This window comes from Ambystoma mexicanum, chromosome 8 (assembly GCF_040938575.1).
Source record: "Ambystoma mexicanum isolate Mex_15411 chromosome 8, UKY_AmexF1_1, whole genome shotgun sequence".
Classification (NCBI taxonomy): Eukaryota; Metazoa; Chordata; class Amphibia; order Caudata; family Ambystomatidae; genus Ambystoma; species Ambystoma mexicanum.
The window spans coordinates 1441028242-1441054524 of NC_090929.1; the positions used below are offsets into that span (position 1 = coordinate 1441028242).

Genomic DNA, 26283 nt, shown 5'->3' on the forward strand with positions numbered 1-26283 from the left:
CCAGTGGGTTGATATTGGGGGTGCTGGAGGGTTTGCTCGGGGTGGGGTGTGCGTACCACATCCATGGACAGGTTGTCATCCTCAGGTAGACATTCCTCAGCCTGGCACTGTCCTTCGTCTCCACTCTGGGGCGTCGTGGCATCTGCCTCCCCTACGGAGCTATTTGCAGCAGACAGGGTCCCGTCTGCCACTGCCTCAGGATCAGTGGATTCCACCTGTTTAGCTTCTGTTGGTTTTGCAGCAGTTCTTTGCCGCTCCAGTGCCTTGGCATCTTGTGTTGGTATTGACTTGGGTGGCTATTGCTTGCCAGTGCCCTTAGATGTGGATGGCCTGGTGCCGTCATACCTGGCCTTTTTGGATGGTGTCCTGGCATGTGCGGCTGTGTCCTCACCATTGCTGTCAGATTCTGTGCCTATGGGGGGACCAAGAGAGGCACGGCAACAGTGATGGTTGTACATGCATCATGCATATATTGGTAATAGTGCAGTTGTACGCATGTGATGATTTGCTGTCTTGGAGTTGGGACATACAGGTTTCTTGCTATATAGGGGGGTTATTCAGGGATACGTCAGGTTCTCACATGTGTAAGGTGGTGTATGCTGTGTGACATGCCTTTGTGTTGTGGACTGCATGCAGTGTGACACGCCGTTTAGCTGTATGGAATTGGCATGCTGCATGGATGTTGATGTGACAGTACTGGGGACAGCATCTAGACAGGGATTTGTCAATGTATATGTGTGATGGCCCATGCATTGGCTTATGTCACTGTCGCATTTGGGGCCCATCATGCTTCGGATTCAAGTGGTTTGTGTGGACACTCACCTCCATCTGCTGATGACGGTACTCCACGTCTCCAACTCCCTCAATGGCCTCCATGCCAAACGTACTGGCAGGTTTCCTCCCATCTGGTGAGCTTGATGGGGTAGTTGGCCCCGCCGCCTGTTGCCAGACCCTGGCTCCGATTGGCCGATAGGATGTTCCGCACACAGAGGCGCAGGGCATCCCACCTCTTTAAGTCTTTGACGGTGCGGGCCGTGGTGCCGACCGCACCGACCTTTCGGGCCACCTCATCCCATATTTTTTTTTTTATCTGAGCAGGTCGCCTGAGGTCTGCTGCGAAGACCACATCACCATTCTGGGCCAGAGTGTCTGCCAGCATATTCAACTCATCCTCCGAGAAGCGCACCTTTTTTGATGGCCTTAGGGAGATGTTTGTGGATCCAGGTCCTGTGTCTGGAGGATTGCAATGGATTTTGTTTTTCAAGATGGCCACCGTTGCATTTCCCGTTCCGGCGCGATGACGCAACTTCCTGTTCCGGTATTGCCGGTGCCCGTTCTTTAGGGGAGGGGAAAGGCAGAGGTGGTGTCAGCGCTTTGCATGATGCCGCTAACAGGGGTTTTAGGGTCGTTGCCGCTACGCACGTGCACGCATTCTCGTTATCGGCCGCTGTTAGCGGCGTCAGTGCTACCTGGACATGGTATTGCCTCCATGCCGGTAGGGTTTGGTTTTTACCGTGAATCTCGTAATGAGACACTGCTTTTTGTGGGTAAAGGGCAAAATAGATTATACAATACCATCGTGTGTGTGTGTGTAACTTTACTAGTAACTGTTTAGATTTGATTGGTTCCATTTTTAATCATAATGTCATATGCATATTCCCTAAAGTCTAAAATGCCGAAAGTAGTATTACAGAATGGGTTGGTCGCGCAGGAACAACTGCAGTGAAAAGCGAAACCAACTATGGATGCTGCATCGAGGATCAAGAGGGGTCTCTCACCTACCCCATCAGTGGTCCATACTGCAGACATTCAGGATTATATTAAACCTGTACCAGCCAAAATAAGTACTAAATCCCCAATTGTACGTTATGTTAACCAAAGTTTGGCTATCTTCCCTGCTCGTTTCTTTTGAAGATATCCCGGATGTGGAAGTTTTAAAAGGGATTTTAAGGGAAGGAGACTTGGTAAACCATTCACAACAGGAACTAAATGTTTGTCAACAAATCTTTGGCAACTGGCAAATAAAGGCTGGGAGAATGCCAACTTGACAGGTCCTAGGAGAATTCACAACCCTCCCATAAGTGCGGTTCAAGTTCATTTTGAACACACAGAAGATGGGACGGTTCGACGAGCTGCTATAAAGAAGACATTGGGCAACGAAGAAGCATTGTTGGCCAAGAAACTTTGTAATGTCCCCCACCCAATAGTCCTGTCGATTCTCTCGCCCAGTTACAGACCCCAAACCCCCCCCCCCCCATTTACATAATTCTGGCCTCTTGGTAAACTCTTGAAGGGAATAGACCTTTCTGGTTCTCAGAATCTGTATCCCGAGTCGTAATTGATCTCATCTATTTCCTTAGTGCAACCCACGCCGCAACACTCATTTGGTCAAGCGGCAGGGTGGACTCTGATGCTAGAAGTAACTTTAGCAGCAATGAACACGAGCTTGCTGACAATGAGTAAGCTATATGAGACTCAGAAAAATTAACGGAACAATGTTACAGCAAAATTGTCCTTGGTGTAAACAGCAGTCTTAAAAATGGCAAAAGAGGCACCTAACACCCCTTCTCCCATTGATCAGATCCAGAATTTTCTAAATCGGAGGTCATCATAATGAATGCCAAAGTTACTCACTGTAGCGACTACTTTACTCCTAGTACATAGTCCCCTTTCCTCCATACAAAAGTCCTTTTATTCTTACACATGAACGTAGCCACGCCTTCCTGAGCTCCGCCCCGCGCATCGTCCTTCAGTCCTTCTCTATCGCCAGGTCCAGGACCATTTAGCAATAATAGAGGATACTTATTAGAGGAGACGGCGGGCAGGTGTATGGAGGAAATGGACTATGGACTAGGAGTAAGGAAGTCATTACGGTGAGTAACTTCGTTACTCCTACATACAGTCGCCTTTCCTCCATACTCGTGGGAGATTCCCAAGCACTGACCATAGGAAATACAGATGGATGGAAATTCCCTTATTGGAACAAATTCTTAAGAACTGCCTGGCCAAATTGGGCATCAGCCCGGGAGCTCATGTCAAGACAATGTCTACAAAAAGCTGATGGGGAAGCCCACGTAGCAGCCTTGGCTATGTACTCCCAAGGGATGTATTTTTGGAAGGCAACAGGAGCCGCTTTGCCACGGACCAGATGTGCACGAATGCCCTTTTGGGGCTGAAAGTCTTGAATTTTGTAGGCCTCAGAAATACATGAAGCTATCCAATGAGAGATGGACGTTTGAGGCTGGTTTCCCTTTTAGGTCACAAACGTGACAAAGGGTGGTGGAGAACGTTTAAGTTCCCTTGTTGCGTCGAGGTAAAACCTCAGAGTGTGTCCGACGTCTAGATTGTGTACAACCCTCTCAGCATTGTTTGTGTAGAAGAACTTGTCAAAATGGGCGCTTCAGACTGTGGGTTGAAATGCCATTTTGTCACTGCCTGAAGTGATCTGCGTCACAGGTTTTAGTGAGGCCATTGTCTCTACGGGGATAGTAGGGGCTTTTGGATCGGTTTTAACCTTTTGACAGGGAACCTCGGCAGAGCAGATACTAGCAGACCTGGACCACCTTTCAGCCCTTTTGGTTTCTGCAGAAGAATTCGCTCTCAGTGAGAACCTCGGCAGGGACAGTGCTTGAAGACTTAGGGCCTCCCCTCCCCCCTTCCTTTGCCCCCTCAGGACCGGTAAGACCACAAGATTGTGTGGTAAAGCTTAGGGACACGCCCAGTAGCCAGAGCTCCGAAATAAGCTCCTCGATCCCACTGGTCTTTAAAAGTACTGGGGTAAAACCCTGAGGATCCCCAATCAGGGGCGCTTTGTCATTTGACAGGAAACCGAGACTAAGCTCGGTATGCCAAGTCCCAGACTGAGAAACCTCGGGAACCAACCCAGTTGAAGCAGCCCCAGAAGTGCTGGGCTTGGTCTTAGCCCCCCAGATTGGGAACCTGAAAAGCAAAATGTAGTGTTTGTGGTCCCATTTGATGATCTGTGATGTCTGCCATGCCTCCAGATGGGATGATATACGTCCACCCACGAGAGTCTTGTGTGATTGATGGAAAACAATTTGGATAACTAATCGGGGCGGGACCACCTTTTGCCGAAGAGAAGGCGGATGACCGAAAGAAAAACTCGCCAATTTGCCTTTGCTGCTTGCACAGAAGTGCACCAGAGGAGCCTCCTACCCGCCATGCTGGACGCTCAAGGATCCCTCTGAAACCTAAGGACCTTGTCTGGGTCCCCGGCCTCTGCATATGGTCGGCTTTAGCAAGGACCAACAAAGATTCAGCTGTTTGCGTGCTTGCATTTGTGTTAGAGTTCCTCATTGGTGGACGCGTGAAACAACCCTTTACCCTTGAAGGGAAGATCAAATACTTTATACCGAACCTACTTAGAGACCGCGCTTGCCTGGAGAGGTCTACTCCAAACATAAGGCCCAGAGCAGAAGTGTCTACATGACAGGCCACAGCCTGCAGCAGGTCCTGAGCCAGAACTCTAGCATTGGATAGGCCCTCTTTAAAATCTTCCATAAATTCAGGAGCTCCTTCCACAGCTTCAGATTTGCCGCTGCAAGGATGACACGCAGGAAGGAGCGAGACTGTGTGGCAGTGGAAACCGAGCACAGCAATCCATTGGAGGGCGTAAAGGATTCCCATTGTCCACATTCTGTGGAAAATGCATCTCGGTCCCAAATATAGGCCCCTCTGCACCACCTGTTGAGAACATTGGTGCATAAGAGCTCATCAAAATGGCAGCCTCAGACAGCGTGGGTTGAACCGCCATTTTGTCACTGCCTGAGGTGAACTGGGTCACAGGTATCAGTGAGGCCATTGTCACCACAGGGGTTTCAGGGGCTTTTTTATCCATTTTAGCCCTGTGACATGGAACCTCGGCAGAGCCGGTACTGGCAGTTCTAGGGTGCTTTTGAGCTCCTTTGGATTCTGCAGACGAATTAGCCCTCGGTGAGGGAACCTCGGCAGGGCAGTACTACAAGCCTTAGGGCCTTTGCCCTCCATCAAAACTGTTTGTGGTAAGGCTGAGGGTCACCCCGTTGCCAGAGCCCTCGGAGGGCCCCCCCCCCTCGATCTTGCCGGTTAAGTATAGCCCTAGTTATGCCTAGCGGGAGATGTCTACTCCGGCTATAAGGCCGAGAGCGGAAGTGTCTACATGATGTGCCGTGACCTCCATTAGATCCTGCGCCAGAACTCTTGCATCAGACAATCCGCCCTTAAAGTCTTCGAGCCCATCGGGAGAAATAGATTCCTGGAATTCAGCAAGCTCCTTCCACAGCTTGACATTAGTAGACGCCAGGATAAGCTTGGTATTAGCCGGACACAGGTGAAGATCCGAATTGGAAAATACCTTTTTTCCCCCAAATGACGTCAAGAAGCTTATCCTTATTGGAAAGGTTCTGAGATGCTGCAGTGGAGGATGTAGAGGCAGGCTTTGACTGGAGCGTACTTGCCACCATCGGCAAAGTGCGTCAAAATAGCTGCTTTGAGCAGGCATGCTGACAAGGATAGGTCTTCAGACGCGTGACGCTTGCACCAAGCTTCAATTTTCATTCAGGTGCTGGCCAGAATGTTTTCCCCCAAACCTTACGGGCCTCGGCCAGGCCGTCCCTCTGAAGGAACATGCCGTTTATGTGTCGACAGTCATATCCAGCACCCGGTCGTGAAAAGCTCTAATAGAGCAGGGTGCGTCATTGCCTTCCTGGAACCCCTCGTCTTCATCCAGTGAGGCAGGAGCAGAAGTCTGATCCGCCGCACGTGGCGCCTCAGGCCCCAAAGGCGTGGTTGACAGGGCAACTAGAGTCTTCCACAGGGGAAAGTGGAGGCAGTGTGATATGCTGGAAAGGGCATCGGAGGGACAGGGCCTCCGAATCCTTGTCCTTTATTGCCATGTGTTCTGTCTTGTTTTCCGTGTAGAAGTTCACGTGGGACTCCTGGCGGTGCGGCTCTTCCTGCATTTGGTTTGGTGAACAGACCTTTGGGATACCCTTACGGCACCCATGGGAGGGAGTACGACCCTGTACTCCTAGTGTATTTTTTTTGGCACCTTTGTGGACCACAGAGTAGGGTACAGGCTGGGGGCAGCTCCATGCTGAACTGAGGTGTGCCCCCGAGCATCCATTTTGGGATGTTCACGCCCTGTCATTGGAATCAGTGGATTCCGGATAAGAAACGAGATGGCCCCCTGTGACCTCTTGCTTTCTATCGACCGACAGCTTACTTTTCCCAAAGTTCCGGGAAGCCCCGACTCTGTCCCTTCCCCCCCCCCGACTGGCTGTTGGGTGGAAGTATATGGTGTTGTGGCTGGTGCCTTCCCAATTACTGTATGTTGTGGGTATGCCCGTGAGGTGGGACCTGGGTGAATGGAGTGTGACGAATACGCATTCTGCATTATGGGTGTCTAGTATCTGGCGTTTGACACAATGACTGAGACAGCCTTGGCCAAAACTAGTATGAATGCAGTGTGTATTGTTGAATGGCAGAGTGCTTCTCCGAATCCACATTCTGTGTTGTGAGTGTCTGGATGGAGAAGAATGGCCTGAAACTGTGCACCCGATTGGCTGCCTGAATGCCCTTCTGGATGATTGGTTGCCTGAGTGACACAGCAGAGTGAATGGGAGATCACAGATCAACAGTATATCTGGGGGCCTCTCACTGCTAGAAATCATTCAGAAGCTGAAGTTGAAACTGATGCTTAACTTTGAAGCCCACAGGAAGAAGAACTGCTGCTGCTGCTGCTGTCCTTCGCTAATCTGAAAGCTGCTGTGCCTTCAAGGAACTTATCCAAGAGAGGACCTGGCTAGGAGACCTCTTCCCGAGCTACGAGGGACCATCGTGCACAAGCTGATCTTTGCCAAAGCTCCCTGGTAGACAGACCTACGAAAGGCTGCCGACCAGAGAAGGGGACCGCCGAGGAGAACGAAGAGAAGCACCGGACAGCCATCCACGACCGCCGTCGCTGACCAGAGCCGCAGTGCTCCCTTTGCCTAAGAACATTTGATCCAAGGACTCCCTTCTTCACCCTCGTCAACCACTTTCGGCCTGCCGGAGGAAGTCAAGGCTGCCGATGACCGAGGAGAATCCGCTGGTGGGTTTCCTGCCACTCGAAAACCTCAGATGCCGATGAAGCTACTGGAGCCAGCAGTGGTCACATCCCGTTCGCCGACAACCCGACGCCCTTGCTGGGCCAAAGTTCGTCATTGACTCTTTGCAGCAACGAACACTAGTCGTCGAGGTGCACCGCACGCCTAAGCTTGCAGGGCTTTTTCGACCGTTCGTCAACGAGCACCGCAAGAACCGGAGCTGCTGTCCCAACAACAGTGTTCACCCTTTTTCCTCGTGGGATCTCAACGATCCGTGGCTCCTACCTTAAAAGGAGCCGCTCAAGAAGGATCCTTTGACGACCCGTCGTCGAAACTCTGCTATTCCAGGTACATTGGGGTTGTATAACTATTTAGAAGGAAATGAGACTATGAACAATATATGGACTGGGCTTGTATGATATTTTACAGGTTGCCCAGGTTGGGGGGGGGGGGGGGGGAGGGGAGACCCTCATACAGAACTGGGTCTAGGTAACGGGCCAGTATTCTGTTAATTGTTCTAACCAACTGCTTTCCTCCTGTCTATTGTTGGTTCTCTTGATTACTTGACATTTAAACTAGTTTCAGTTGAAATCTGATAATTGTGGTACCACGTAGAGAATATAATATACACACACACACACACACACACTTGTAGATTAACTGAGCACAAAGTGAGTTATTTCGATTGTGTATATAACCTTGAACCTTTATTATATAAAGACTGGTTTTCACTAATACAGTGTGTGGACATTCCTTTGTGGGTGCTTGGGGACTACACTGGATTTAAGAACCAGCCTGCTTAACCTCCTGAGAAGTTATGCCTTGATTGCTCGTCCATAGCTACCGTAATAGAGAATCAAGGCTGGGGTCCTCTGCGCCTCTCCTCTACCATATAGAGAGCAGGAGTACAGACACCACCCTCCAATCTTTGCACAGAGGCGGCAGTGGGGAGGAGGCCCCACAGGGAGAGGTGGAGGAGGTGGCACTACCGAAACGTGCCTAGGGATTGCTGGAGCAGGGGCCGGTTCAGGAGGCTTAGGATACATGTCCTTAAATAAATCCTTAAATCACGCCTTCATGGGATCAGAATGCAGACGCGTTTTTGGCAAATTTTGACGCATCCTCGGACAACGTCTAGGCGCTGGAGTGGGCAGAGGCTGCTCAGAAGGGGAAAACCCCCAGGAAGAAGATGATTCCTCCACCAACTGAATCCACGTAGATCAAAGGCACGGATGCAGGAGGGAGCGAGACTGCATGCGGCAGCAGAGTCCGAGCATGCCAATCCATTGGAGGGCGGAACAGGTTCTGGTTAACCGCAAAGTGCAGAAAAGGCTGCTCTGCCCCAAAAAACGGGCCCCTCAGCACCACCCGTGGTGAACGTTGGTGTAATAGAGGTAGTCAAATTGGCCGCTGTGGACGGCAGGGGTTGGACCACCATTTTGTCAACGCTTGAGGCAAACTGTGTCACAGGTGTGACTGAGGACGTGGTCATCACAGGGGACTCAGAGGTCTAGTGTTCCATTTAGCCTTGTGACAAGGGACCTCGGCAGAGCCAGTGCTAGCAGATCTAGAGCGTTTAAGAAACACTATCAACTGCTGATGAAATTAGCCCCAAGAAGCGGAACCTCGGCAGAGCCGGTAGTGGAAGACTTATGGTGTTTAGCCATCTTCTTTGCCCCCCTCAGCAGGATAGGTTGTACCACAGGTCCGAGTGTGGGAAGTCTTAGAGAAACCTGAATCCAGAACACCCAAAAGGGGCTCCTCAATCCTGCTGGTTTTAGATTTGGCCCCAAGAAGGGGAACCTCAGGGACAACCCCGGTACTTTTAGCCACCTTGAAAAGGGACCTCAAGCCGAGGCTCGGTACACTTAGTTTCAGATGTGGAAACCTCAGGGCTGACCCCAGTGAGAACGACGCCAGAAGAACTGAGCCTAATCTTAGCCCCCTCAAGGGGAACCTCCGATGAAGATCCGGTCTTGGAAGCCCCTTTTACAGGGGTCCTCTGAGGAAACTCTAGTGCGCCCGTTAGAACACTAACGGGACACCTCAGGCATATCCCTGGTAATAGAGGCCTTTGAGCCCCTCCCGGACCCGGAAGTCCCTTGAAAGGAGTCCCCTGGCCAGGGGGGCCCTGAAATGGAACTAACTTACCAGTCGTCTCCTTTTTTCCTTCAATAAACAGTTTTAAATGTGGTAGTGGAACGTGTTGAACACTTCCTCCCACCTGACAAGCCAGCGCTGGAGTGCCCGGACGGAGTGGGAGTTACAGCAGAAGCACGAGTCCCAAAGGTGTTCCGGGCCTAAGCATGCCAGGCAAAGAGTGAGGATACACCCTAGCAAAGAGACGTTCGCAGAAGGAAAAGGACACGCATCCCAGACGCTACGGCATAAATGGGAGGAAGAGATGACCGTGGAACCGAAGCAGGAATGAAGAACAGAACAAAAAGAAAAATATTCCCTGTGATCCAAGTGCATCCAACCCCAAACGCACAGAGAAGAGGACTGAAGGGCTATGCGCGGGGCGCAGCTCAGGAAGGCAGGGCTACGGTCAAGTGCAGTGGCCAAGCGTGAAAATAAAGGATAGAAAAGGTTAATTTGTTGATGCTTTAAATGTGCTCAGGTCCCATCCCGATGGACAATGTCCCACAAGTATTGAGCAAAGGGGAAGGGACATAAGATTATTATCAATTATCATCCCTTGAAATGAACAATCTCTGTGCTACGGCAGGTTAACCCAGGGAGGGGAATCAAACCTTACAGTGCGACTCCCAGTCTGAGCAAGTCAGTACAGTAATTAGAAGTAATTTATGAAGATGGTTCATCACAGATTCTGACCAGGTTACTAGAATTAAAAAAGAAAAAGGCGGGGAAAGAGTCCTAAAAATAAAAAATAACTTCAATCCAGATTAAGGAAATTTTTAAGAACACCATGTACTACCCCACAGTTTGTTTGCGGGAAAGGGGAAAAAATTAGTCGGTATCAAAAGATTGAAAAAACGTAAAGGGCTTGAAAAAAGAAAAAAAAAATACATCTAAAAAAAATAAAATTAAACACACTTGACAGAGGAATCCCAACACATCGGTAGAGTCTAAATCGCTCTTTTTCTAATAAGCAGGTTAAGATCCTTGAGCAGAAGAAATGCCATCAAGATAATGACTCCAGCCAGTTACCACTTCCCTTCTAACACTGGAAGAAAAAGAAAAAAAATAAATAAAAAATAAAAAAGGCTCAGGATTGCTAGAACTAGAGGTTTTAAGGGAAAGAACTGGGAGGAAATCAGAATTGGGAGCAGATTACACCAAGTGGCAATTCTCAAGCAATACGATTTAAAGTGGGGAGAGGTAAAGGAGCCCCGCAGATCGAGAAGCAAGTAAAACATAAGGCTCCTCTCACTCACAAATGCCAATATTTAAATAAAAAAAAAACAAGCTGCACCACACCGCCTCTTGTTGGAAAAATACGATTATGACGTAATCTTATCGAACATTCCGAGATTGATGGCTCATGTACGAGTTTTAGCATTCATTCAAACTACTGACATTATGCAAGTCGATTTTATGGATAATGGTGATCTTACATGTAAATACACTCTTTCCACATCTAAACTAGTTAGGGACTTTTGTTTGGCAGCCAAAGCCCAGTCAACTCCGGGGGATATAAAATCAGAAATTTCAAATGAACAAGTACCAAGGGGACTTACTCGTGAAGAGGATATGAATGAAGATAGTAATATAATGCAATTCTTGCCTTTAAAAGGTGACCTGCCCAGCAAAAAAGGAATGGGTCAGAGAAATTGAGGTAATCAAAGTCATAGCAAGAAAGGCCAACAGGAAGATTGCGCTTGGCTAGCAGGTAGGGATGTAATGGTATTACGGTATACCGTTAAAGATACCCTGAACCAATTAATTGAACAATAATAAGCGTCACATTGTTTATACCGGTATACCGTTCATACCGTTAAGTGTGCTTTTCAATCTGATTTGGAAAGGCTGCAGTAAGCAAATGCTGCGCAGACTTGGTCTTGCACTGTTGGATGTGCCGTCTGCCAAGTAGTTTCAGTTTGAGCAATTTTTAATGCCATTCCATAAACCAAACGTGCCCGACACAAAATCAATATGTTAGCAATAAGAAGAATAAATACAGTGCCAAGGAGGAAAAGGATTTGCTTTTTTTTATTTATATTTTTTTAAAAGCGCTCACACAGCCCGCAGGCATCGCGGCGCTGTTAAATTGTTTTTGTCTTAGTTGCGTATTTATAACACCCTTAAACACCCAGAGGTTTCTAAGCGCGGATCCGGGGATCAAACCTGTGTTGCTTCGTGTCGTTTTGCTTCCAAGGCGCGCACGTTGCCGCTGAGCTATCCTCCCGCGGCTTTGGGGTTTATATATTTATAATGGATAATGTTTTCTAAAACATATGACAATGGGGGATTTCCCTGGTTCTATCAATGAATTTACATAATAAGTCACACTGCAAAATTTAATCATCTCTGTGGGTATTCCCTGCTGCCATACCAAAGGGTAACGTGTCCGTGATTACTGAACACCTTTTGGCCCGGAAGTAAACTAAAGGCTGTAACGTAAAGAGAGTGTGCATGCGCACAAGCGTATACTACCAGACTCCATTGATCTGTGGCATGCAGGTTATCAAGATGGCAACATGTTCATCTTCACCAGTAGCCAGTGGGGGAGCTAAAAGCCTAAATGACCACTTAAGAAAAGCTTTTCAGTTTGCTTTGCCAGTCGCAGCAGGGCTCCCCCCCCCCCCCCTCCTCCTCCTCCTCTCCACACGTGCGTGGAAGCAAGGGGTGGCATTTCAGTGGAAAGTATGTTGAAAAGCCCAATTCTGGCTCAGAGTGCCTGGTTTTGTTTGTGATGAATAATCTGACAATTTATGACCTTTTAGAAAATATTTGTTAAGATTAGTTAACTCCACCTGCTATACCGTGATAACCATGATATACCGTCATTTGGCAAGAAGGTTATTGTACCGTCATAAAACTAATACTGTGACACCCCTAGTCCAAATATATGGTTACATCATGGTAGCATAGACAGAGCAGCCAGGCCTACCTTGGGAGGGAGAGAGGGCTGTAGGAAAGTACATGGAACCTTTAGTACACCAAAGATTCAATAGAAACACTGACAACCCGAAGTATAACAAATACAAGTTTTTTTTAAAAAAAATACAAGTAGACCAAGTTAAGTCTTGGGGTAAATACTGGTCATAGTCTCATGAACACATTTATAAAAACACACCACTATGCTTGAAAGTATACAGACCAAAGCATAAGACCTTTTAGAATTCCTAACAGTAGTTCTAGGAAAGTCGAACCAATAGTTACTTTTAGATTACTTTCAATAATACCAGGGTAATAGTCTCGATGAGTTGTACTGTGACGCTCAGCAGGAAATCATTGGACAATATGCTTTTCTGAATAGTGGAACATTTATTCCAGAAATAGTAGAAACCTCCAACTTTGATTCAGGATAACGCAGTTCTACTAGGGGAGTTGGACCTTATGGTTGAATATGCAATTACACTTACTTTTCAGCTCAGTGGAACACAGTCTAAGAGCGGTAAGAACTTTTCCACTAATTGAGGATTGCACCATGCATACCAAGGTTAGCTACCCTGAATCTATGATCATTACGCCGCCCGTAACTGCGCTGATGAAAATGTCAACGCCAATCACTTTGCGCATCCCCTGGCCTGCATTCCCCTACCCGCTCCCCCCCACCCACCTTTACGGTGGCAGACCTGTCTGCACCGAATCCCCGCTATCCGTGCAGTGTCAGTTCCTCCCACTTCCGTGGGTCGGAGCGGAAGCAGCAGTATCCTTTTGTTTGTTTTTTAAACATTGTCCCCCGCTTACCAGAATGCTAAGCAGGGGAGACCCCCCGCAGCCCCGACTCCCGTTACTGCACCTAAGGACAGCGGGGGTGGGGGGGCTGAGCACCCCTGCAACACACTGCTCTGCTTAGGCGCAGTAATGGGAGTCTGGAAAGCAACTTACCAAAGTCGCTGTAACTGCTTGGTCGCAGTTGCATGGTCGACATTTGGTACATTTCCGCTACACCTAAAGAACACTTTTCAAGAATGGCACACACCTATTCTAGGTAGGTAAAACCTATATACTTTTACAAGAAGCCATCAGTAACTTAAGGATCAATATAACCTAAGGAAGACTTATTCTGGACAGGCTAACAGCAAGTCAGGGGAAGAAAGACCCAATTGGGGACACTTATACACTTATATCTTAACAGTAATAGTACAGTGGAACCAACATTACTTTTGGGAAGAGGGAACCGCATTCACAGGTGAGTAAATTAACAAACTATCTACTTTCTTTTAGAATGGTGAGACAGTATAAGGAAAGTAAGATTTGGAGTACACTTACTCAGAATGACAAACAGCTATTCCAGGTAGCAAAACCTATATATACACTTTTCAGAATGGCAAAACATATCTACAGTAAGTAATAACTTTACTTTTACACTTAACAGGTGAGCAAATCCACCCTATACCGAGTCTGTTAGAATGGCAAAACATTTTTTAAGGAAAGACTTTCAGAATGGCAGAACATTTCCAAAGTAAAATAACCTTATATACTTTTACAAGTGGCCGAACACTTCAAGGGAAGTAGGAACTTTTGTAACTGTTCACTCTCAAAGCTAATGTTACCAACTAACTTTATCACAAGTATATAAACCTTTCAACGCTCATTTTACTTTTCAAGGCAGACCCCTTTAAGTATCCAGCCCTTCCTAATTTGATTACATGAGTTCTCTGAGAGGCAGAAGAGTGATCCCAGTGGTCTAGGAGACAGCTGTAGGCAGGGTAAGATAAGGCTCAGTTGCAGGCAAAGTCAGAGTTTGAGGAAGAAGTAAGTATTGCATTGTCAAAGTTAGTTGAGGGTCCGGGGACTTCAAAGAAGACACCCTAGAAGGATTCAAGCAGGTGCCTGGGTGCACTGAACGAGAAGCCTCCCAATCACAGGAAACCCCCAAAGCTACTTAAGTAATACCCAAGCTGGTCTCTCGTCTGGTGAGGGGACTTTTCGGACTAGTTTCCTGTCTCTGTAGGTCCAGCAGGATGCCCAGGAAGTTTCTGCAACATTGGAATTCTGTAAACTGTGCACTGCATGATGGCTCGAGGTCCCAGGTTATTGGGATATTGCACCACTGCAAGGTCAAAGCACGAAGTGGGATGGCTCAAAATGAAAGTCTTGGAGTGTAGTGGGTCTCACCAGGCTTGGGGCCGTCGTTTTCGGAGTCCCCAGGTCTATTGGAAGGAAGGGTAACGGCAGGCTCCAGTTACACAGCAGGCTCGGTGGTCGCTGGAAATAGTCTCGGCTGTGCTTTCTTTATCATCTTCTTTGGTTTTGGTTTCAGTGGTCGACTACCTCTTCGGCTGCCAGGGCCAGACTTTTATGCAGGAACCAAACCAAAGTGCCATGCAACATTCAAACGTGTTGGAGAGGTGGGGGTGGGAGGGATTGGCAGTCCTTTCAGGAGAGCCAGCCTCCCAGTTTGAACTGGATTCTCGCAGTGTGGCCAGGAGAGAAAGGGCTGCAGAGTGTTCAGACACTGTAGCCTGGGAGGAGAATCCACAGGATTTCTACAAAGACAAAATTGCCACAAAGGATTTTCCGACCCTGGGTGCGAAAAAACAAGACACTGGCCATTTTGGTAAAATGAGCACCCATGGGTGCCTTTAACGGGGCTGTGGAAACAGCCCGTGGTAAAGGTGCACAGAATTAGTTAAAAAGATTCATTGTAACATAAAGGTTACCTTTAGAATGAGACCCAGACACAGACCCATGCATTGGCGGAGCTGGATCACACAGGGAGCATGGAGGATTGACAGGGCTCGCTAAATCTACTAGCCCAGTCGCATTGGCGAGGAGATTTTACAAAGGGCGAGCACCATTTGCATGGTTCTCGAACTTGCTGGAGAGTATGGGGGATGTCAAACTTATTTGACATTTAATGCACACAAACATTTTAGTAAATTGCAAATAAAAGGTTTCACTGTGTATGGCTGGCCTTTGTGTGGCAGTATTGCACCACATATGCAGTGTCCTTTTGGTGACGTGCACCACTTTACCGAAATTACCATTTAATATGATGTCATCCGTCACTATGGGGCACATGCATTTCTCTTAGGTCGAGAATGTAAAATGTAGGAACTCACCCTGCAGGTCTAGTGGGATTGAGAAGAATTTTCAATGCCTGATTGGAGAGGTTTTGGTAAATGAACTAATGGTGGGGTTTACTGCATTATGCCACAAATTCACTTTAGGAAAACGTGAACTAGGGAGATATGCTTTGCTCAAATCACTTTTGTCTCAGACTAGAAATGCCCAACTGACAGGCTTTATGCGTGTAAGATATTGGACTCGCCACCACAAATTGTTTTGACATTCTTTAACATGAAGCCTAAGAAACTTGAATATGCAGAGTGCTGGGATAAGCTATGACCGATTTGGGCGATTGTGATATTTCAACAGAGCATTGGGATAATGTAACGCGGGTAGGATTTATAGCAAAATTGCGACTTATTCAAAAGATATTAACGAGTCTATATTGGACTCATTATCTAACAAACTAAGATTATGCATCCGATCAGGACATCGGTTGGGGTTATGGTACAGAAAGAGAGACATCGCTGCACACAATGGAGTTTTTCAAGGGTACAAAACTTCTGGTTGGATGTGTTGGAAAGGCTGAACATGATATTGAACATACATTTTCTGAGGACACCCATTCAGATTATGTTGTTGTCAATTAGGGGTAGATGTGAGATTTCTTATAGTCACAGGAGGCAGATTGACAAAGCTCTAATAGTAGCAACAATAAAAAAAATAATAATAATTTAAGACCAGGAAAAAGCCACAAGTAGAGGACTGGCTTACTGAGCTGCAGTTTTTTTAAACAAGATAGAGAGGATCTGTATTTGGAATTGTGGACACCTTTCAAATTACTTATGTCATTAATATTAAGGTCTTATGTTATGAATGTTGATAAAGGTAGGGTTACGGTAGTCATGGTTTTGTGCGGTGTTTAATGTCCATGTATTAGGGTTTATGTCTGTTCTGCGTTTGTTCTCATTAATTACAGGATGATATTCGTATGTTTGCAGGTTGTGTTTGCAATAAGTCATGAAGTATTACTGAAATATCTACAAAGTTTTTTTTCCACTATATTTTTGATCCTGTTCTATGAGTTATTTTATCTTCTTTATTTGAAAATGCAAAAAAATACATTAAAAAAATCATACCCAAAGATAAAAAAACTCATACAACGTATGTAATTAGAAGACCTAAATCGGTGGCAGATGTGAGAATTTGAAGTGCCATTGAGGTGCATTATAAAATAGGATTTCAAAGTACCAGCGCTACACAGCGCTTTGACACAACATTGTCCCCAATATCCCAGGTTATATTCTAGATCCAGGGTCTCGGACCAGTAGATTGTGAGCCACTTGTAGCTCGCCCGAGGATTCCCAGTTGCTTCTTGCATCAAACAACGAAAGGAGCACAGTACAATCATTTTGGAGTATGGCCTCTTCCCCACCCTCCTCCCTCTCTAACTGCAAAGCAAACCCTTTAAACCTGTTCACGTTGAGAGGATGGGCACCATCTCAATAACAAAAGTAAATGGGAAATGTGTTGTGGCCATTGTCACCAAGAGATGCCAATGATATTAGAAAGGGAAGGAGTGCATAAATCTGCACACCATGTGAAACAAAGCTGGGGCTGTGATTGTTTCAGTCTCACTGTCTTTAGATGTATTTTTAGTTGGCATTACTGCATGCTGGTAATTGGAGGGTTTCAATCAGAACAGGAAAAATAAAGCTACAGCTGTAGTCCTTTTCTTACACAATCCGTGTGAGTCCCAGCTTGCAAGAAAAAAGGTACATCTAACGTTACAAGTTGCTATTTATGTAAAAACTGAATAATTTATTTTATTTGAATACACAGAGCAGCATTTTTAAATTTGATTAAATGTGGAAACCTAGTAGCTACACTGCATTCTGTTGCTGGTCCATTTATAAAACTAAATTTAACTAAACCGGAATGTAATCAAACAGGAATGTAATATCACATGTGCCATCAACGGCAGGACTCCTAAAACATGATTTGAGAGCACTGTTTGAGCCTATGCTTTACGAAAGGAGAATACCAATGAAATAAATAAGTGGGAAAAGTGAGCAGTGCTTTGTATGTATATATTGTGATATGTATAGGATTAATATAGATTAGATCGAGTTACTAGGTAACAGTATAGCACAAAACAGGGTGGTGGAAATGGTTAGAGAACATGGAGGAGACATGGGATGGGAGAGCAATAGGGGTGAGCCCTGCTATATACACAAACCGGGAGATCTACAGAGATCTGTGAGGAACCTGTACACATATGTTCTAATTGTGGCATACAATTTCCAGCCTTTCAATATTTGGAGTACAGTTTTTGCTAAAATGTTGCTCAAAACAATACAATTTACAAGTAATTCTCCAACACATGAAAAATTCCAATATGCCAGAGCTGTATGTGCAAGCCAGCGATTGGTCATGCACCAGAATGACCTGCATGATTCCTACTGGGAGAGGCAGCGATCCTGTGAGCCGTTCTCTGCGATACTTCCTCCTTCATAAAAGGTCAGTCAGGTTTCAGGCTGCCATCCATTATGAATATGTCGCTCCTCGCTACAACCATACTCCCTTTGCTAAAAATGTAACAATTCATATACTGTCATGGTGTGGTTGGGTTGTATGGGTTGTTGTAGGATTCGTCCAAGTTTCAAGTCATCGCTATAAAACCAATTTTAGCCCTGCGATTTATGCTTTGCTTATAACTTGATAACATGGTTTCCACATGTTCATTTTTTCAATCTTGCTAATTATTTTGACATAACATCTTTTAAGGGAAGTCAAAGAAGGCTTTGGCTTAATTTTTTTCCTTGGATGAATTCTGTGACCTGGCATGTGAGCAATTTGAATGAATTCAGGATATGCTAAACTGGCAGTGGATTTGATTTTTTGATTATGCAGAATGTGGTATATGCTGATTTTTTAAAAACTAACATTTATTGAAATGCTCCTCAGAATGGAGCTGCATGTGCAAAAACAAACTACCCTGGTTGAAATCCTATAGTGAAACAGACACCCATCCAGCAAAAGTCAAAAGATGTACCATTCCCATCCAGAATCTAACGTGCCCAAGCTAAAGTGGGAAACAATTATAACATTGATAGTTATTTTGCAATAATACACACAAATGTAAATACATTTCCCCAGAGTAAGCTATCTGCAATCCTAAAAAGAAGGTAAACGAAACGCTGCAGTGCAAATGCTGTTACAGAGCCATCCATCAAAGTTGCTATTTATTTCATGAAAGGGCGCAGTGACTGCTGTGGTTGAATCTGTTGCAAGAGATTTTAAAAACTGTCCTGCATTTAAGATATGGCATTTGTAACGCGCCTATACACAAGTGTTTCAAGGCGCAACGAGTCAAGGAAGGGGGGAACAGAGGGAGGACAGAAACAACGATTTTACTAGGCCAAGTGACATTGAGATCGCACAAGTGCAGGGGAAAGGGGAACGGGCAGTGCTGTACATGGGATCAAAACAATAAGAAATGTGGCCGTCAGGTGCAAGGGTAAGTGCAGACAGCAGGTGTCAAAAGTGCAGGTAGGGGTGACTGTAGGATTACAGATACAGACTGAAGTGCAAGAGTAGATGGGAGGCAATGCAGGTGTGCAACTGGGCGGGCAGGGACCTGGTCCTGAAGTCAGAGGGTAGCCAGGTGACCAGTGCAGGATCAGACAGGAAATCAGCAGGGGAGAGAAAGAGAAGGTAGAAGCAAAGGAGGAAGGTCTTAAGGTGCTTCCGGAACCAGAGTTAGTTCTCCTCAAGTTTCATAGAGGCAGGGAAGCTGTTCCAGAGGGAGGCCCCAGCCGGAGAAAGCTCTACCACCAACTTGCTGCTTGGAGAAGCAACTGACCCTGAGGGAGTTGGAGGAGCAAAGAGCTCAAGTAGGAAGGTATTTATGAAGAGAGCGTTGGAGGTATTGGGAACCAAAGTCCCAGAACGCCTTGTGGACAATGCAGAGGATCTTGCAACTTAATCCTTGCAGACACTGGGAGCCAATGCAGAAATTTCAATGCTGGAGAGATACGATCCCTGGGCTTGAGGCCAAGGACAAGTCTTGCAGTCCTGTTCTGGATGAGTTGCAGAGAGTCGAAGCAGGCAGATTTAGAAAGAGGCTGTTGCAGTAGTCCAGCCTAGAGAGAACCAGCGCTGTAGAGACAGTGAGCTTCTGGGGGGAAGGAGAGGAAAAGAAGAATACTTCTGAGGAGGTGCAGTAAGTAGTTTGGCTTCTTAGAGATGTGATGTGAGGAGACGAGTGTGGAGTCGAAGATGACCAAGGTTCTTAGCCTCACAGGTGGGAGCAGGAATTGGGCTATAGGAGGCCGGCCAGGGTGTGACAGGAAAGGAGGGTGCAGGTGTGTCGATGAGGAGAATCTCTAAAGGCAGAGATTGTTGGAGGGGGGGGGGGTGCACACCACTCCTGGATAGCAGACAGTCAGATGAGAGAAGGAGAGGTAGCATAGGGGAGCCAACGAGCTGAGTGCAATCAGCATAGCACTCAAAGTTGGAGCAGAGAGCAGCAATGCGGTGGGCGAGAGGTACCAGGTATTGGTTGAACAGTCAGGGAGAGAGGTTAGACCCCCGAGTAACACCACATGTAGAGAGTGAGATAGATGGAAAGTAAGGACCCAAGTTGGAAATGGGAGGGTCGATCAGAGAGGAACGAGGTCAGCCAGGCCAGGGCCTGATGGGTGATACCCAGGTCATCACGGAGACGATTGAGCAGGATGGCATGGATGACCGTGTCAAAGGCAGAACACAGACAGTAAGATGAGGAAAATGGGGAAGATCAGAATTGAGGTTAGAGAGCAGGTCTTCACAGATATTTAGGAGGGCAGTTTCCACGCTTCTGGCTGCTCTGAAGCCAGACTGATGGTCATGGAGACAACCAACAGATTCAGTGTTAAGATTAAGCTGTGAGATAGCTAGCTTTTCCTGAGTTTGACCAGGAAAGGAGTGATGGAGATAGGGCGATAGAAGGGCAGAAGGGGTCGGCGGAGGGTTTCTTGAGAAGAGGGTGCACAAGAGAGTGCTTCAGGGGGGAAGGGAAGGCTCCAGTGGCGAAGAAATGGCAGGAGCGATGGTCCTTGATCGTTTTGGAGGAACAGAGAACCTGTTTTAATGAGACTTTCATAGATCTGGCTCGTCTAGAAACTTTGTCAGGGGAGAAGAGGAAAGGAAGAGGAAAAAGGTAGAAGAGGTGGCCACAGGGGGGCCGGAGGTAGAGGAGAGAGTAGGGGGAGAAGGATTGGATGAGGGGGGGACAGGATGAAATGAGAAGCCAGGGCCGTGCAGAAGGCCTGGGAGGGGACATTAGAGGTAGAGACTGCAGCAGGATTGGCCAGCTCCCTTAGGTCTGCCGTATCAGGCATGCAGTTGGTGCAGGTGTGCAATTGGGTGCAAATACTATGGCAAAGAGGGTGTCTGCACTATTAAACCTATATGACTGAAAAGGGCAGATTCGCAGAGAAAGACTAGCTTCCTGAAAGCAAAACTTTACATCCCGGCTGACAGTATGAGTGATGTTGCCGTTTCAAGCTGCACACCAGTTTACTGAGCACTGGTGGATAGCTTGCAGTGTCATCTTTAACAATGAATGTCCAGATTGGTTCCCTACATTCTGATATGCTTGACAATTATTAGGAGACAGCTACCAATACAAATACAAATATATATACATATACACACATGCATTTATTTGGATTAGTTTCGTACAAAAGCTTTTTTACAAAAAATAAATACATTTAAAAAAGTGGACCATAAGGTAAGCGTTTGTCATTTCAAAAGAACACATAAGGAAAGAAAGACAGCCATAAAGGCCTCACACATTAATCAATTCTAGTTACTCAAGACCGAAGGAGAAAAGAGAAGATAACAATCGTATACATCAAAAGAACATTCTCTGGTGTCAGATTGTGCCTGAGCTGCGAACTCAAACTTCAGTCCGTCAGTGTAAACTTTCTATGCAATCTTCACCTTTTCAAAGGTTTATCAAGGTAATCAACAGCAGCACCGATCAACATATGATTGTGGCCAGATAGTAGATTAAACCACCAATCCACCATGTTCCGTTGATGTGGACAAACGTTCCCAAAGCCACCGTCCGTTATGATTTTAGAGCCAAACATTCTGCCACATGTTGCAATGATTCGACAAAATTGTCATTAAACCGACAAATTGTTGTCAGTATCTTAATCTTTTATTCCTTTTGTATATAAAGAGCAAATCCGCCACCCAAGCAAATCTTGTATAAATTCTCATTCATGGGCATCACCACCCCAGAGGCTCTCACCAGTAACTCCCACCTATTTGCCATTAACTACAAGTAGCTCTTGCCAAAATGTTCGAGACCCCTGTTCTAGATGTTCCGCCACTTCATGCACGGTTCTACTACCACACAGGCCAGTCAATTCTATGTATCATCAGGGCGCTGTTTCGTATACCATCAATCCTGACATTGCTTTTTATCTTCACTCTGTGGATAAGGAACAAGTTACTTACCTGTAACTGTTGTTCTCCAGCATGGGTCTGGCATGGATTCACATGCTCATGAATATTCCCCGTCGTCAGGCTGGGAATCCTCGGTAAAGAAAAAACCAGTATCAGTTTCGTTTCTGATCTGTCTTTCGTAGTAATATCCAATCACTGGTCTCTGCGTCATACTGACCACAGCCAATGACTGCCCTCTACCTAAGCACCGCCTCTGGCAGCCATCTTCAGATTTGGAAGCACGTGAAGTGGCAGTATGACAAAGTGAAGAGCCGCAGAGGGGTAGGCGGGAGGGTTCGCATGTGAATCCATGCCAGACCCATGCTGGAGAACAACAGTTACAGGTAAGTAACTTGTTCCTTCTCCAGCATGGGGTCTGGCATGGATTCACATGCTCATGAATAAAGAATACATAGCAGTACACACATGCACAACCACGGGAGGTGGCAAAGGCTCAACATTAAGCAGTACATCAAACTCAACATTAAGCATCTTACCTCCTCACCAGGCTCACCTCAGGCGAACAGGTTGCGCAGCACTGCTTGGCCGACCCTGGACTCCTCCCTGGAATCCCGATCGACGCAGTAGAATTTCGTGAAGGTGTGCGTCGACCTCCACGTAGCAGCCCTGCATATGTCCAGCAGGGGCACACCAGAAAGGAACGCCGTGGTAGCTGCGATCGCTCTGGTGGAATGGGCTCTCGGACGGCCAGGCAGCGGTCGGTTTGCCAACCGATGACAGTACATGATACAGCCGGAGAGCCATCTGGAAATGGAAGCCTTCGAGAAAGCCTTCCCCTGATTGACAGGTCCAAAGTTCACAAAGAGTTGTGACGTCTTCCGAAAACACTTCGTGCGGTCCACGTAGAACTTCAGCGCTCTAGCCACATCCAGCGAGTGCAAAGTCCTCTCAGCCGGCGACGAAGGCGACGGGAAGAACACAGGCAACACCAAGGGTTCGTTGAGATGGAAGTCCGACGGTACCTTTGGCATGAAGGAGGGGTGCGTCCTGAGCACTACCCTCGTGTCGTGAAAAGTCAAGTACGGGGCCTTGCATGAAAGGGCCTGGATCTCTCCCACCCGTCGTGCGGAGGTGATGGCCACAAGAAACGCTGTTTTCCACGACAGAAACTTCAACGGGGCCGAGTGCAGAGGCTCGAACGGAGGTCCCATGAGCTTGGTCAGCACCACGTTGAGCTCCCACGCCGGGGCCGGAGCCTTCACCGGCGGGAACGATCTGAACAGTCCCTTCATGAACTCTTTCACCAGACGATGAGACCACAAGGACGTCCGGCCCGTGGTTCTGGTGTATCGGGAGATCGCAGCAAGATGAATCTTGATGGACGCGTGTGCCAGTCCAGCTTTGGCCAGCGTCAGCAGGTACGGCAGTACCTGGGGAGCCGTAATCCGTAGAGGGTTAATCTTCTGTGCGTGGCACCAGACAGAGAACCTCTTCCATTTGTGTCCGTAGCATTTAAGAGTCGAGGACGCCCTGGCCTTTGCAAGAACCTCTCTGCAGTCGGCCGGTATGTCGTATCCTCCAAACTCTAGCGCTGCAGGAGCCAGGCCTGCAAGTTCAGCGATTTCGGGTCGTGGTGGAGGATGGCGCCTCCTTCCCTGGAGAGAAGATCCGCGTCCACCGGCAGCTTGATTGGCGGGGACGCTGACAAGTCCAGAAGGTCCGGGAACCATATCTGCCTCGGCCACGCAGGTGCGACGAGGATCATCCTGCACCGTGACCTCTTGAGCTGGTTGACGAGCCGGATTAGCAGTGGCAAAGGAGGGAACGCGTAGAGGAACAGGCCCTCCCAGGGGAACGAGAAGGCATCGCCCATGCTCCTCGCCTGGGGAAACCTGCTGGCGAACCTTCGGCACTTGGAGTTCGTCGCCGTCGCGAACAGGTCGATCTGGGGTGTGCCCCACCGTCGGAAGAGGCGACCCACTAGATCCTGCCGTAGTTCCCACTCGTGGCACGAGCGCAGCTCCCTGCTGAGTGAGTCGGCAATGGTGTTTTTTATCCCTGCCAGATGAAACGGCACCAGAAACATCCTTTGGGCGACGGCCCAATGCCACAGGTCCTGCGCCTCCTTGGACAGCGCTGGGGACCTGGTTCCGCCCTGTTTCCTGATGTAAAACATGGTGGTGGTGTTGTAGGTGAAGATCCTCACCACCTTGCCATTGAGGGACGGAAGGAAGGACCTGAGGGCCCAGAACACTGCACGGAGCTCCAGGACGTTGATATGGAGGGACTTCTCCGTCGGGAGCCAAAGGCCTCTCGCGTGCAGATTTTCGGTGTGCGCTCCCCACCCTTCCAGGGAGGCATCGGTGGTCACTGTCTCCTGGTGATCTGGGGTCTGGAAGTCCATGCCCGCCATCAGATGCGTGCGGTTGCCCCACCACCGGACTGCTCGGCGGAAACTCTCGTCGAGTGTGATCCTCTCCTCGAAGCTGCCCGTCGTTTGGATCCAGCGCGCGTCCAGGAACTCCTGCAACGGGCGCATCCAGAGCCTGCACATGGGAATGAGGTAGATGCAGGAAGACATCATTCCGAGGAGGGACTTGATGGACCTCACCTTGGCCGCGTCGGAAACCAACATCCGCTGTACCTTGCCCAGGATGGACCTGGTCCTTTCCTCCGACGGGGAGGCCAGAAGAGACACTGTGTCGAGCTTCGCTCCCAGAAACAGTGCGTTTTGCGCGGGTACCAGGTGAGACTTAGCGTAGTTCACGGAGAATCCCAGGTCCGTGAGAAGTCGGACGGTCCTTGCCGTGTGATCCAGGGCGAGCTCCCTCGACTTGGCTCGGATGAGCCAGTCGTCCAGGTAGGGGTAGACGTGGATCCCCTCGCGGCGCAGCTGCGCCGCCACCGGTGCAAGGCACTTGGTGAATACCCTGGGGGCCGACCGTAGTCCGAAGGGGAGGGCTTTGAACTGGTAGTGACGCCCTTGGACCACAAACCTGAGGAATTTTCGGTGCCCCTTTAGGATGGGAATATGGAAGTAGGCATCCTCCAAATCCAACGACGACAGGAAGTCTCCTTTCTCCAGCTGACCCAGGACGTGCTGGAGGGTGACCATCCAGAACTTTTGCGCCTTGATGAACTTGTTCAGACGTCGCAGGTCCAGGATGGGGCGCCATCCCCCCCGTCTTCTTCACGAGGAAGTATCTCGAGTAAACTCCGGAGCCCCGAAGTCTCTTTGGGACGAGTTCGATGGCGCCCTTCCTCAGCATCGCCTTTACCTCCAGGAGAAGTTGAGGGACGTGAAGTTCTTTCCTGGCCACGGGGGGGACGCGCGGACACCTTCTTTGAAATACGAGCGCGTGGCCCCGGGCCAAGGCGTCCAGCACCCAACGGTCGGTGGAGATGGACTCCCACACGCTGACGAATCTCGCCAGCCGGCCTCCCACCGGGGTGCTTCGGTGGGGGCCCGACCCCACGGTCGGTTCAATCCTGCTTCGACGAGGCTTTGCCGCCTTGACCTCCTTGGCGACGACGGCGGGGTCCGCCAGACTTGCCTCGTCCTCTGTAGGCCTCCTGAGCCGACGAGCGGGCCGCTTGACGGTAGGTGGAGAAACCGCCGCCTGAACTTTTGGAGGCGCCCTTGCCTCCGCTGCTCCGAAAGGGCGTCCGTCGTTGTTGCAGGACTCCAAGGGCCCGGGCCGTCTCGGTGTCCGCTTAAATGGCCTGAAGGGAATCGTCCACTGTTTTCCCAAACAGGTTGTTCCCATCGAAGGGCATGTCCAGGACTCTGGTCTGAACATCTTGACGGAAGTCCGTAGCCTTGAGCCATCCACGCCGCCTAAGGCAAACGCCGTTGCCCAACTGGCGGAACCCGGTGTCGGCGATGTCCGTCGCAACGGTAATGGCGTGGTCCGAAGCCACCTCACCTTCCTACAGGATCTCCAAGGCCTCTGCCCTCTTGTCGTCCGGCAAGAAGTCCAGTAGGGGAGCCAGTTTGTACCAGAGCTCCCTGTCGTAGCGGGCCACGATAGCCAAGGCGTTGGCCGCTTTAATCGTCGTCGCCGCAGACGAGATGACTCTGCGTCCCATAGCGTCCAATTTCTTTCCCTCGCCGTCCGGTGGGGAAATCGATGTGGAGGCCGCACCCCCCCCGCTTTTTTCCTGGCCGCCGCGGAGACGACGGAGTCCGGGGTAGGCTGCGCCCGGAGGCACAGGGGGGCCGTGTCCGGGACCCAGTACTTCTTCTCGTACCGGTCCCTTCTAGCTGGCGTCGTGGAAGGGTTCTTGAGGAGGGTGAGGCCCTCATCCCAAATGTCGTCCAATAGAGGCACTGAGAGGACCGTCTTCCTCTTGGCCTCGCGCCGCTGATAAAGGAAACCTTCCTTCTTCTCCTCAGGGCAGAGTTGGAAAAGCTCGGATGCCCTGGTGATCATGGAGTGGAACGATCCAATCTCGTCGGGCGGAGAAGCCCTGGTGGGAGGCGACGACGGTACATCCTCGTCGTATACCTCGTCGTCCGTACCCGTCGCTGCCGTGTCAGTCCCCGTATCATCCCCTCGGGTGGACGGGGAGGAGGGCTGGAAGGGGCGCG

The 26283-nt window shown here is 48.6% G+C and overlaps 1 protein-coding gene across 9 annotated transcripts in view; it reads right to left on the minus strand.

Annotated features, from left to right (window-relative positions):
* LCOR (ligand dependent nuclear receptor corepressor) overlaps positions 1 to 26283 on the minus strand; it is a 735064-nt gene that overhangs the window by 652713 nt on the left and 56068 nt on the right. The window lies entirely within an intron of this gene.